Source organism: Palaemon carinicauda, chromosome 23 (assembly GCF_036898095.1).
Source record: "Palaemon carinicauda isolate YSFRI2023 chromosome 23, ASM3689809v2, whole genome shotgun sequence".
NCBI lineage: Eukaryota > Metazoa > Arthropoda > Malacostraca > Decapoda > Palaemonidae > Palaemon > Palaemon carinicauda.
The window spans coordinates 71220623-71233197 of record NC_090747.1 but is presented as its reverse complement, the minus strand read 5'-3'; the positions used below and the strand labels follow the sequence as shown (position 1 = coordinate 71233197).

The following is a 12575-nucleotide window of genomic DNA, read 5'->3' as shown; positions in this document are numbered from 1 at the left end:
AGCATTGCACTAATAACGCTGGCTGAGGATGTGGCTGATGCATGAGTAAAGCTGACATAAACCCTCATCATCTATGAAGCTTCTACCCGGGCCATGACTGCTTGCAGATTTCCCAAAGGGAGAAAGATCACACTTAGCCGCCTTCTTCCTGCGGGGCTCAAATTTTTCCCACTGGGAGGCAGGCCACTCCCACACTCGTCGCAGGGGTTGCAGCGGCGCCCCCTGCAGATCGTACATTAGGAATGAGTGTCGGTATCAACCAACAACATGAAGGTAACGCAAACGGCGCCCTCGCAACCAGGACACATTCACATTGGAGCATCGGGAAAGAGGCACAGTCACACCTGGAAAAGAAAAAACAAAGCGCATAAGCAAAGTCAATTGCAGTCTTAAGGAGGAGAGAGAGGAGACGTCCACTCTCTACAAGCCAACAGAAAAAATTTATGTAGTACAGTACACCGATGTGTGACCAAAAGAAAAAATTCACGTAGTACACTGATGTGTGAGTAGATATAGGTGGCTGAGGACTCACCAGCCACCCCCTGCCTACCCACTACAGTGGTTAGGCAGGGTTGCCACCTTGCAATTTAGTCTAATGGCTACCTTCCAGCTCCGCCGTGAGATAATTCACATAAATAACGTAAGGTTTGTTAGTCTGGGAACAATTGTAGATTTATATTGGTGTCATTCTCAACCTAATTCTTTTTTTCATTTTGGAAATAAATAATTTATTCAATAATCTTTTTTTCAATATACTCCCTCCCAGAGGGTGTTTTACGTTCCAGCCGGTATAAATTCATTATTGTTTTTTTGTCCTCTCCTAATGTTCTTAATGATCAATCAACTTGAAATAAAAGAAAAATCCTACCAAAAAAGCATGCCCAAGCATTCCATTTAAGGTATTTCCTCAGTGCCCTCACAGGGCAGAGTAACAGCTGATCTGGGTCATCAGTTACAGAACAGTGACTCGCAATCTGCAAGGGCTCGAATCTAGGATCTGCTAGAACCAGATTGTGAGTCTTAGCTACGAACTCAGGAACGAGGCTGAGTGTCACTTGTCCCCCTCCCCTTGAATGGGTGACATCATAGTTCAGACTGTGTAGCTCACTGACTCCCTTTGCAGAGGCCATGACTAACAGGAAAACCATCTTCAGGGTCAAGACCATCATCAGGGATCATAGTACTGTACATGAATTACATTCCAAGGAGGAAGTCTGACTTCTGATTGAGGGCATGTGCACTCGAAACTTTGTATGAGGAGAGAGAATTCCATCGAGGAGTAAATATTAACTCCCTTCAGTCTATAGGCAAGGCTCCAGGCTGAGCGGTATCCTTTAACTGTCAAGATTGACAGAGTTTTCCTCCCTGAGTTACAGTAAAAACTCCACTATCACAGGGACAGTGACACTGAGAGGAGTAATACCCCTTTCATGCACCAACCACAAAAGACAACCACTTTGCCTGGCAGTCAGCAAAGGAAGACCCCCAGAGGTATCCTGCCATCCTCCTCACTCTAAGCAACTGGTTGCGAAAAGCATCGCGTTGTAGAGTTGCTGGATAACCTCCAGGCGTGAAGCCGTAGCGAAGCTACTGTTTTGTGGAAAATTACTGTGTGTGGTTGTCCGAGTAAAGCGTAAGTGGAGGGAGCTTCCTTGGTGCTTCTGTGAGCAGATGAAAAAGGTCTAGAAACCATTCTGCATGCTGCCCCATTGGATCTATTAGGGCCCTTGAGAGATCTTGCTATGCCCTTACCCTGTTCAGAAGCCTCCTTACTAGCCAGAAGGGGGGGAACGCAAACACGTCCATGTTGTCCCACAGGTGCTGGAAGCTGTCCTACCACACTGCATGGGGATTTAGTAGCGGGGAGCATTACACTGGAAGCTTCTGTTTGAGAGACGTCTTGAAGAGTTCAATTGTTAGTGAACCCCACAAAGTCAAAATTTTGCTGGCTATCTGATATTTCAAAGACCACTCGAACCCAACTATCCGAGTCTTCCTGCTCAGATTGTCCGCCAGAATGTTACTCTAGCCCGGGATGAATCAGGCTGATAGTGCTACCGAATTGTCTTCTGTTCATCTTATTATTTCCACAGCTAGATGGTAAAGGGGCTGTAAAAAAGTACCTCTCTGTTTGCTATGTATGCTAATACAGCGATGCTGTCGTTCACCAGCACCACGGAGTGACCTGAAAGGAGCTGATGGAATTGCATGTGGGCTAGATAGGCTGCTCTCATTTCCAGGAGGTTTATGTGGCACTGTTTTACTTTGACTCGGACTCAGACCAGAGCCTAGAGGCCATGTGGTGCAACAGGTGAGCCCCCATAATTCTTGTGACCCATCTGTGTAGAGCGTCAATTCTAGGGGAGGAGAGGGAAGTTCTACTCCCCTGAGCAGGTTGGCGTCTAACACCCATCAACTTAGGTCTCTCTTTTTCTTTGACCCTCTCTGAACCGGGATGTTTGGAGGGTCTTTGTGCTGAGACCAAAAGGCCTTCAGCTGCCACTGAAGAGAGCACGTTTGCAGATGATCGTTGAATATCAGTCTCTCCAAGGAGGAAAGGTGTCCCAGTAGTCTTGGCCACCGTTGTGCTGGTAGCGTGTCCTGCTACAGAAACGGGCGGGCTGCCTATTTCAACCTCTCTATTCTTTTTTTGAATGGAAAAACTTTGCCTAGTTTGGTATCGATAGTCATCCCTAGATATACCAGATCTTGTGAAGGTTACAGAGAGGATTTATCAAGATTTACTACGACCCCAGATCTTGGCAAAACTCGAGGCGCTTGTCTCAATGGAGGAGAAGGGTTTCCTTCGAGTCCGCTAAAATCAGCCAATAGTCTAGGTAACAGAGTAGACAAATGCTGCTGTTCTTATGCACCTAGATGGACACTAGGGAGAACACTCGAGTGAACACCTGAGGTAGTGTGGAAAGACCGAAGCACAGCATTTTGAGCTGGTACATCTTGTCGTTTAGGGAGAATCTTAGGTACTGTATTTCCTTGAAGATGGATGAATGGGGATCTGGAAGTATGCATTGTTAAAATCCACCGCAATCATAAAGTCTTTCTGTCTGACGGCCTGTCTGATCATTTGCGCTGTCTCCTACTTGAATGGGGTCTATTGAACCAACACGTTCAAGGCTGAGAGTGCTATGATTGGTCTCCAGCCACCAAATGCTTTCTTTACAAAGAGGAGTCAAATGTAGAAACCTGGGGACTTGTCTCAGACCTCTTTGAGGGCATCCTTCTCCAACATAGTCTGAACTTTGACCTGAAGGGCCTATTCCTTCACAGATCCCCTCACGTAGGAATTCAACATTGCTGGATGTAGGTTCAGAGGAGGGAAAGAGAGTGAACAGTACAGTACGTGGGATCCCACTCTGAGGACGGAGACCGACCAAGGTTCGGCCCCGTGCAACATCCACTGCTACCTGCTCTGTAGGCATCCCACCACCTGTGGACTGATGGGGGGAATGACAATTTAGCAGGAAGGGCCTAGTTTTCCTCTCTTTGCTCCTCTGCCTTTATTGGAGCCTCTGAATTGAAATGACAAATTCGTAGATAATTTGTATTTTTCCTAACTATACAAACCTTACCTATTTACATGGGGTAATAACTTCGGCTTAGCTGAATGACGAGCCATAAAGTTTTAACGAGGGTTTCCTACCCCACCGCTAGTTAGCGGGGGGGGTAGGGAGGGGTAGCTAGCTACCCCTCCCCCCTCACACACACCGGTGATTAGCTCACTTTACTTAGAGGTAGGACTTATCTTGGGAGACAGGGCTGGTGGGCACATAACTGTAAATAGCTAAGGTTTGTATAGTTAGGAAAAATACAAATTATCTACGAATTTGTCATTTGTTCCGTAACTGAAATACAAACCACGCTATTTACATGGGGTGACTTAACCCTTAGGAAGGGAGGTAAGTCCCCTGCCATACTGGCTTTGGCTTGCCCAGGGGCCCCGAACCCGAGTTCATAAAACAACTCGAGGGTCGGGGCCGCTGCGCCTCGCAGGCAGCTGTGAGACTGCTGCGGCCAGTATGGCAGGGGACTTACCTCCCTTCCTAAGGGTTAAGTCCCCTGCCATACTGGCTTTGGCTTGCCCAGGGGCCCCGAACCCGAGTTCATAAAACAACTCGAGGGTCGGGGCCCCTGCGCCTCGCAGGCAGCTGTGAGACTGCTGCGGCCTACATAAGTTGTGTGTGAAGGTGAGCAGTGACACATCCTAGGAAGTTGACCTGGAGTTCTTTAGATGGAAATCTAGGCTAGGACTTACCCAATACCACCTCGTCAGGGTATGGGGACATGACAGTATTACAACTTAATACTAGAAACACAAGGGAGCATGGCTTACCTGCAGAGGTTTGAGGTCAGCTGTGCAAAGGACCCAGGATGCTGTTTTTCTCCAGGGGAGGAGAGGATGAAGAAAAGAAAAGGGCCAGACAGATCTTTTCATTCACACAGACTAAAACCGGGTAACGAAGCCCTCAACCTTCTGCTACTTGTCCAATTAGGAGCCTGAGGTTAGACCAGCTGTTGTGCAGCCACCACAGGGCCGATAGAGAACGTATCGAGCCTCCTGTATGTCACGTCTTGCAGGTAGTGGGCCGTGAAGGTGGTTTGACGCTACCACACCCCAGCTTGCAGGACCTGCGTCACCGAAAAGTTCTTCTTGAAGGCCAGGGACGTAGCCACGCCCCTGACACCATGCGCTCTAGGGCGCCGTGACGGAGGAGGGTCAGAACTCAAGGCCAGATGGATTACCTTGCGAATCCAAGCCGAAATGGTATTCCTGGTGACCCTCCTCTTCGTTTCCCCAGTGCTCACGAACAAAGCTCGCACCTGGGGGCGGACTGCAGCTGTTCTTTTAAGATACAACCTCAGACTCCTGACTGGGCACAGTAGGAGATGGTCTGGGTCATCTGTTACAGAACGAAGACTCGAAACCTGGAAGGAGTCAAACCTAGGGTCCGGCACTCCCGGGTTCTGAGTCTTAGCAACAAACTCAGGGACGAAGCTGAACGTTACCTCCCCCCATCCCCTTGAATGGGCGACGTCGTAGGAGAGACCATGAAGTTCGCTGACTCGCTTGGCCGAGGCCAAAGCTAGCAGGAACACCGTCTTCCAGGTAAGGTGGCGATCAGAAGCCTGGCGTAATGGTTCGTAGGGAGGCCTCTTAAGAGACCTGAGAACTCGAACCACGTTCCAAGGAGGAGGTCTCACTTCCGACTGAGGGCAGGTAAGTTCGTAACTCCGTATGAGAAGAGACAGTTCCAGCGAGGAGGAAATGTCCATTCCTTTGAGCCTGAAAGCAAGACTTAAGGCTGAGCGATAGCCTTTCACTGCCGAGACTGAAAGGCGCATCTCTTCCCGCAGATACACAAGGAACTCCACTATTGCTGGTAAAGTGGCATCGAGGGGAGAGATACCCCTTCCATGGCACCAACCACAGAAAACTCGCCACTTCGCCTGGTAGACACCCGCGGATGACCTGCGCAGGTGGCCAGACATCCTTTCTGCAGCCTGTTGCAAAAATCCTCTCTCTGTGAGGAGATGCTTGATAGTCTCCAGGCGTGAAGCCTAAGCGAAGCTACGGCTTTGTGGAAGATGTTGGAGTGTGGTTGTTTGAGTAGCTCGCGACGTGGAGGGAGCTCCCTCGGGATCTCCGTGAGGAGCTGCAGAAGGTCCGGGAACCACTCTGCGTGATGCCATAGCGGAGCTATCAAGGTCATCGAGAGATTGACCGATGTTCTGGTCTTGTTGAGGACTCTCCTCATCAGACAGAACGGGGAAAAGGCGTACACGTCGACGTTGTCCCACCATTGTTGGCCGGCATCTTGCCAGAGGGCCTTGTGGTCCGGGACTGGGGAGCAGTACAGCGGGAGCTTGGTGTTCAACGCCGTAGCGAACAGGTCCACTGTCGGGGAACCCCACAAAGTCAGGACTTTGTTGGCTATCTGAGGATCCAAAGACCACGCGGTACTCACTATCTGCGTCGCTCTGCTCAGACTGTCGGTGAGCACATTCCTCTTGCCTGTAATGAAGCGAGCCGCAAGTGATATCGAGTGGACTTCGGACCATCTCAGGATCTCTACTGCAAGATGGGATAGCTGTTCCGAAAAGGTACCTCCCTGCTTGTTGATATAAGCCACGACGGTGGTGTTGTCGCTCATCACCACCACCGAGTGGCCCGCTAGGACTTGGTGGAACTTCTGAAGAGCCAGGAAAACGGCCTTCATCTCTAGCAGGTTTATGTGAAGGTACTTTTCTGATTCTGACCACAGGCCTGAGGTCCTGTGGTTCAGAACGTGGGCCCCCCACCCTTTGTTTGATGCGTCCGAAAACAGCATCAAATCCGGGGAAGGGACGAGAAGATCCACACCCTTTCGTAGGTTCTCGTCTGCCACCCCCCACTCGAGGTCCGCTCGTTCCGCAGACCCCATGGGGATCAGGATGTCCGGGGAATCGAGTCCTTGACTCCACCGAGACTTGAGTCGCCACTGAAGGGATCTCACTCTGAGGCGACTGTTGGGAACGAGACGGGTCAGAGAGGAGAGGTGGCCGAGGAGACGAAGCCACGATTCGGCTGGGAGTTCTTCTCGATTGAGGAAAGGTTTCGCAACCTTCCTCAGCCTTGCTATCCTTTCGTCTGATGGGAAGGCTTTGTGGAAATTGGTGTCTATGACCATGCCTAGATATACCAGTCTCTGAGAGGGCCTCAGAGAGGACTTCTCGAGGTTTACCACGATCCCCAGATCCTGGCAAACTTTGAGGAGCCTGTCTCGGTGGCGAAGAAGGGACGCCTCCGAGTCTGCCAGGATCAGCCAGTCGTCTAGATAGCGAAGGAGACGGATGACGATCCTGTGAGCCCATGAAGAGATGATGGTGAAGACTCTGGTGAACACTTGAGGAGCTGTGGAGAGACCGAAACACAGCACCTTGAACTGGTAGATCTTGTTGTCTAGGCAAAATCTCAGGTACTTCCTTGAAGATGGATGGATTGGGATCTGGAAGTACGCGTCCTTCAGGTCCAGTGTGCACATGAAGTCTCGTGGTCTCACTGCAAGCCTGACCATGTCTGCCGTCTCCATGCTGAACGGAGTCTGTTTGACAAACCCGTTCAGGGTCAAGAGGTCGATGACTGGTCACTAGCCTCCAGACGCCTTTTTCACAAGAAAGAGTCGACTGTAGAAGCCTGGGGACCCGTCCACGACCTCCTGGAGAGCGTCCTTCTCCAACATGGTCTGGACTTCGGCCTGGAGGGCCTGCCCCTTGCCGATCCCATGGCAAAAGAGCTCAACGACACTGGATTCGCTGTCAGGGGAGGTAGAGATGCTGTGAACAGGACGCGATACCCTAGAGAGATCACGGAGATCGTCCAGGCATCCGCCCCGAGTTGCTGCCACCTTGTTGCGCAACTCTGAAGGCATCCCCCCACTGGTGGACATGCAGGGGGATTGCCAACCCTAGCGCTTCCGACCTCCGCCGGTACCTCTAGGTTTTTTGCCTCCCCTGGAGGACTTCTTGCCCCTTCTGCTCTTGGCAGAAAAGGGCTTAGACACCTTGGGCTTCGCTGCTACGGTCGTCTTCTTTGTGTCCTTGGCAGGACGGGGCTGCTGGGCTGCTGGGCAGTGAGCTCCACGTCCTTAGGCTCGAACAGACTCTTACCGAGAACAGAAGAGTGTCTGAGCCTGCTAGACTCCGCGCTGGGAACCTTATGGTGGAACCTCTCGGCCACAGCGTCCCGGAGCTTGAGGATCGTATTGGCCCACAAGCTCGAGACTTGGTGGGACAGAAACTCAATGGTCCGTGTGCCCGAGAGAAGAAAGGTTTCCAGCGCTTTCCTGGTGCTTTCCTTGGAGAGGTCCTCGGACCGCACCAGGATGCCCAGAGACCCCAGCCAGATGTCGAGCCATGAAGTAACCTGCATGGCGCACTTGATGACCTTCTCCTGGCTCTGGATCTCAGTGGCTGAGGACACGTGCCGGTTGGAGAGTCTCTCAAGAGGGACTCCCCCTGTGAGTTCTTCCACGGAGTGATGCAAGGGAAGACTCAGCGAAGACTCCTCGAGGATCTCAAAGTACCTCCTCTGATGGACTCGACGAGGAGGGAGGAGCTTATTCCCGGCACTCGATCTGCTGGAGGAGGCAAGCTCCGCGAGCTGGCCCTCGATCTTGTCCCTGGCACTCTTCATCCCTTGGGACCAGGGCAAAGCTGCACTGGCCCTCGAGGGTTTCTGAGTGCCATAGACGCGATCCAGAACCGTGTCCTTCCCTTCACGAGGTGGGACCTCAGGGTCTGGGATCCCATTTAGGTTCCTCATGAGGGTCAGGACTTGCCAGAACGCATGCTCTGACTCCTGGTTCTCTCCTCCTGACGGGCTTGCAGCGAAGTCTCCCGTCCCCAGGGGCTCTTCCTGGGGGGACACGTGGGCATCCTCGACGGCTCTAGACTGTTCCTGCCTGATCCTAGCAGACGATTTGGGAATCGTCTTAGAGTCCTTAGGCTCCCTCCTGGCCGGGATACAGGACTCGAGAAGCGAAGGAGGCAGGTCCTTCTCCACCTCAGGATGAGGAGACCTCTCGGGAAGAGAAGGAACCTCCTCCATTGGTGCGATGGGGGAGTATTCCTGCTCGACCGACTCTCCTGAGGAGTGTTAATCCTCCTCCGCAGGGGAGGGTGAGAGGGTCTGAGGGGGAGTAGGAACCTTGCGTAAGGATCTGCGCGGGGACAGCATAGGCCTCGGAGGAGGATCCACGGGAGAGACTCCTCTCTTCCTCTTCAGGGGGGAGGAAGCTGCCGCTGGCTCGCGACCCGAATCAGAGAGGGCTGGCTTAATCGCCCACACGAGAGCTCTGAGTAAGGTGTCGAACCAGGGCTGCTGACTGACAGTAGCGCTGTCTGACACTCCCTCTGGAGGGAAGGGGATCGAGGGATCCCTAGGAGGAGTCGACAAACGAGGGTTCGCCTGCAGGCCTGAAAGAGAAGAATCCCTAGACCTGTCCGGGGCGCGCTCCCCTTTTGGCGAGCGGGCTGGTCTGCACTTGCGGGGAGGGGAGCGCGACAAGGAAGAGTCCGCCTGTCGGCGATCGTGTATCGGGCCCGGAGCAGGGCCGCGCGTGGATGGATGGCGCGATGCTCGAAAAACGCGCGCGCACGCGCGGGGGCGGGGGCGGGGGTGGGGGTGGGCGCGAGGGGGTGCAGGTGGATGGTCAGGAGCGATGGTGCGGTGGCGCACTGGCGACAGAGTGGGCGCGTGGGCGCACAGCAGCTTGAGCGGAAACATGGTTGCGAGAGCGCGTAGGCGATGGTGTAGGCGTGCGGCGATCAGGAGCTGGAACAGGAGGGGGCTGAACACGTGGGCGCGCAGCGACCTGGTGCGGCTCCGAAGGGCGCGAGATAACGGGGGCGCCTGAGCGCGTGTCCGGGAGAACCGGCCGAGGCGCGTTAGCGCTGGAGCAGGGTCGCGAGCGGCCTGGGGGCGTTGGTCTGGAAGGACCGGTCTACTAGCCTGTGGGCGCGCTGGCGATCGTGGGCGCGCATAGCGCACATCAGGGTCAGGTCGCACCGGGGTTTGCTGCTTTGGAGGTCGCGCGGTGCGAGCCGCGTGAGGGCGCTCTGGAGTTAGTTAGGCAACCGTACTTGTCTTAAACACAGGCACGGGGCGTGTAGCAGGAACAGGGCGCGATATTGGAGTGTCGTGCGCGATCATGTCTGTAGCAGACTTGCGCGGTTCCAGAGGCGGCCGTGAGCGCCCGTGCGCTGACTTGGCAACCTCTAGGGCGACGCGCTGAGACGCCGCGACGTGTGGTCGCGTTGGAGAGCGCGTGGGCGCTGGTGCAGGAACTGCGCACGGACGCGTATCGCGAACCTCCCTAGGTGGACGCGATGGGTCCAAAGCGACATGTGGGTGCGTTGGAGTGCGCGTGAGCGCTGGAGCTGGAATCGCGCGGGGACGCGTGTCGCGTCTATCCCACGAGGGGCGCGACGAGTCCGCAGGAACCTAAGGGCGCCTGTGCGCCAACTCAGGAACCTCCTGGACCGCGCGCGATGAAACAGGAACTGTGGGGCGCCGAGGCGCTGGAGGGCGCAGGAGGCCGCTGGGGCATCGGTGGATGCGTAGGCGCCATATCAGGAACTGGCCGCGTGTGCGCAGGTGAGCGCGGCGGCGCTATATCAGGAGCAGGGCGCGTCTGCGCAGTTGGGCGCTTGCGCGCTACTACAGGAACTGCTGGAGGGCGACAGGGCGCCGACGGGAGTGGGCGCGCAGGGGAACCCTGGCGCGAAACAGGAACAGCGGCGCGAACGCCTAAGGGTGAGCGCCGAGGCGCTATGTCAGGAACATCAGGAACGACAGTAGGAGGGTGCGCAGGCGGAGCCTTACGTTTAGGGGCGAGAGGCGCAGTTTCGCGCTCAGGTCCCTGAGACCCCGAAGGGCCTGGAGATTGCGCAGTGGCAGTCTCAGGAGGCGCGTAAAGCGCGTCAGCAGCTTTGGATGTAGAAGGTCTGGGCGACAGTTCACCTTATCCCGAAGGACGACCATCCTCCGAAGGGGATCGCGAACGATCCCCGGAGAGGTCTAGGTTGGTAGTAGGCAGGACAGGAGAGCGGCGAGTCGTCTCCTCCGCAGAGGACTGTGGTGACGACGAGCCGAAGAGGCGCCTCCTAACCCCTTTAAAGGGGGAAGGAAGGCCTCTACAGCGAAGGGGAGGACGAGCCTTCCGCCTTATACGCCCACGAGGGGCCGTGGGATCAGCAGGCTGACCATCAATGGGCCTCCGAAGAGGCGTCTCTACCAGAGAACTCTCCCGAGAGGGAGTCTCAACGGAAGGAGAGACCGTGGGACTAAGCTCCGCCCTCGAAGTATGTTCGGAGGGGGAGACAGAGCCTTCCGCTACCGCAGCCACAGGAACGGGTGTTTGGCCAGACCCACGGCATGTTTCCAACACAACAACGTCAACCACACACAGAGGATCTATCTCCGCTGAAGTTGACGATTGTTCGGCGGCCGCACCCCATTTGATCATGTCAAACAGGACTTCCTTGGAGGGCGAACCCTGCAACCCCAAGGAAGCCCAAAGCTGAAAAAGATCACTATTAGAAACAACTACCTCCTCCGAGGGGAAGGAGCAGCCGCCTCGCTATGGGAGGCAATGACCTCTCCCTCACCACGGGATCGGTTAATGACATCAATAACATTACGGTCTACGCTACCACTCGCCGGCCTCTCGGAAGAGGCCGCCCGAGCGGGAGCTTCGGAGGAGGAAAGGGCGGCGGAAGAAGAAGACCTGGGATTTTCTCTCTTCCGAGAAGCCTCGGAAGGAGAAAGATCCCTTTTAGCCTTCTTCTTACGTCGCTGGGCAAACCTCTCCCACTGGGAGGTAGACCACTCCCTACACTCAATGCACAAGTTAGACCTATCACACCGTTGGCCCCTACACTGAGGGCATAAGGAGTGAGGATCTGTTTCCACGGCCGACATAAAGGTCCCACAAGGGCGGCCGGGAAGTCCAGGGCACGTACGCATAACGAGAAATAGAGGCCAACTTCACACACACACTGAAAAGAAAAAGCAAACAAAATTATGGCAGTCAACAGAGAGGAGAGCGCAGACAGGTCTGTCGTCTCTCCGAGCCAAAAGTAAAGTGAGCTAATCACCGGTGTGTGTGTGAGGGGGGAGGGGTAGCTAGCTACCCCTCCCTACCCTCCCGCTAACTAGCGGTGGGGTAGGAAACCCTCGTTAAAACTTTATGGCTCGTCATTCAGCTAAGCCGAAGTAATTACCCCGTGTAAATAGCATGGTTTGTATTTCAGTTATGGAACAAAGAGATGTTTGGATCCTTGACCTTTAGATGCTGCCTGTTTCGAGGGTTATGATCCTTTCCTATATCCTAGCGCTTGACTAGGGACAATTGCTGTGGAGGTGGTACTGCGGAGTAGGGGCGAGATGTCATTGCCCGATGGAGAAGGGAATCTAGACTCACCTTTTTCCATCTCTATTCCACTGCCTTGATGTCCTCCTCATTGAAAAGGCAAGGATAATCCATCGGGGAGTTGCAAAGCTTCATTGCTTCCCTACTACAAATCTGCCTCTGAAATTTTGAGACTACGGACTCCTGTCGTCTCAAAACCGAGTTAACCCACTGGCTGATATTGTGGGTTAAGAATGCCATTGTCTTGGCACCAGACCGAAGGAAAGCAGACATTGCCTCCTTCTTCTGGTCATTGGAGAAGTCTTCATTCTTGAAGAGGTAACCCACCAGTAGTCCAACCAGGAGATAGATTGTAAAGAGCACTACGCAACCCGTTCCATATTTGCAGCATCTGCCACAGAGAAAGTCACTGGCAATGAACCAAGCATATCCAGGGACATATTTTGGGTTACAGCTAGAATCGCCGGATCTAAGGATAATGGAGAGGGATCGTCGTCCAATATGTCATAATACTTCCTCTACCAGACATACAGGGGAGGATTTAAAGGCAATAAGTTCACAGACCTGAGGGACTGTGATGCTCCTGCCACTTGGGAGCAAGCCCTCTTGTTGGCACACTTGACTCCTCTAGACCTAGGCAAAGCT

At 54.0% G+C, this 12575-nt stretch overlaps 1 protein-coding gene across 2 annotated transcripts in view; it reads right to left on the bottom strand.

The window, feature by feature from the left end:
- Nucleotides 1–12575, bottom strand: part of LOC137617167 (methionyl-tRNA formyltransferase, mitochondrial) — a 99043-nt gene that overhangs the window by 80474 nt on the left and 5994 nt on the right. The gene's annotated exons all lie outside the window — the stretch shown is intronic.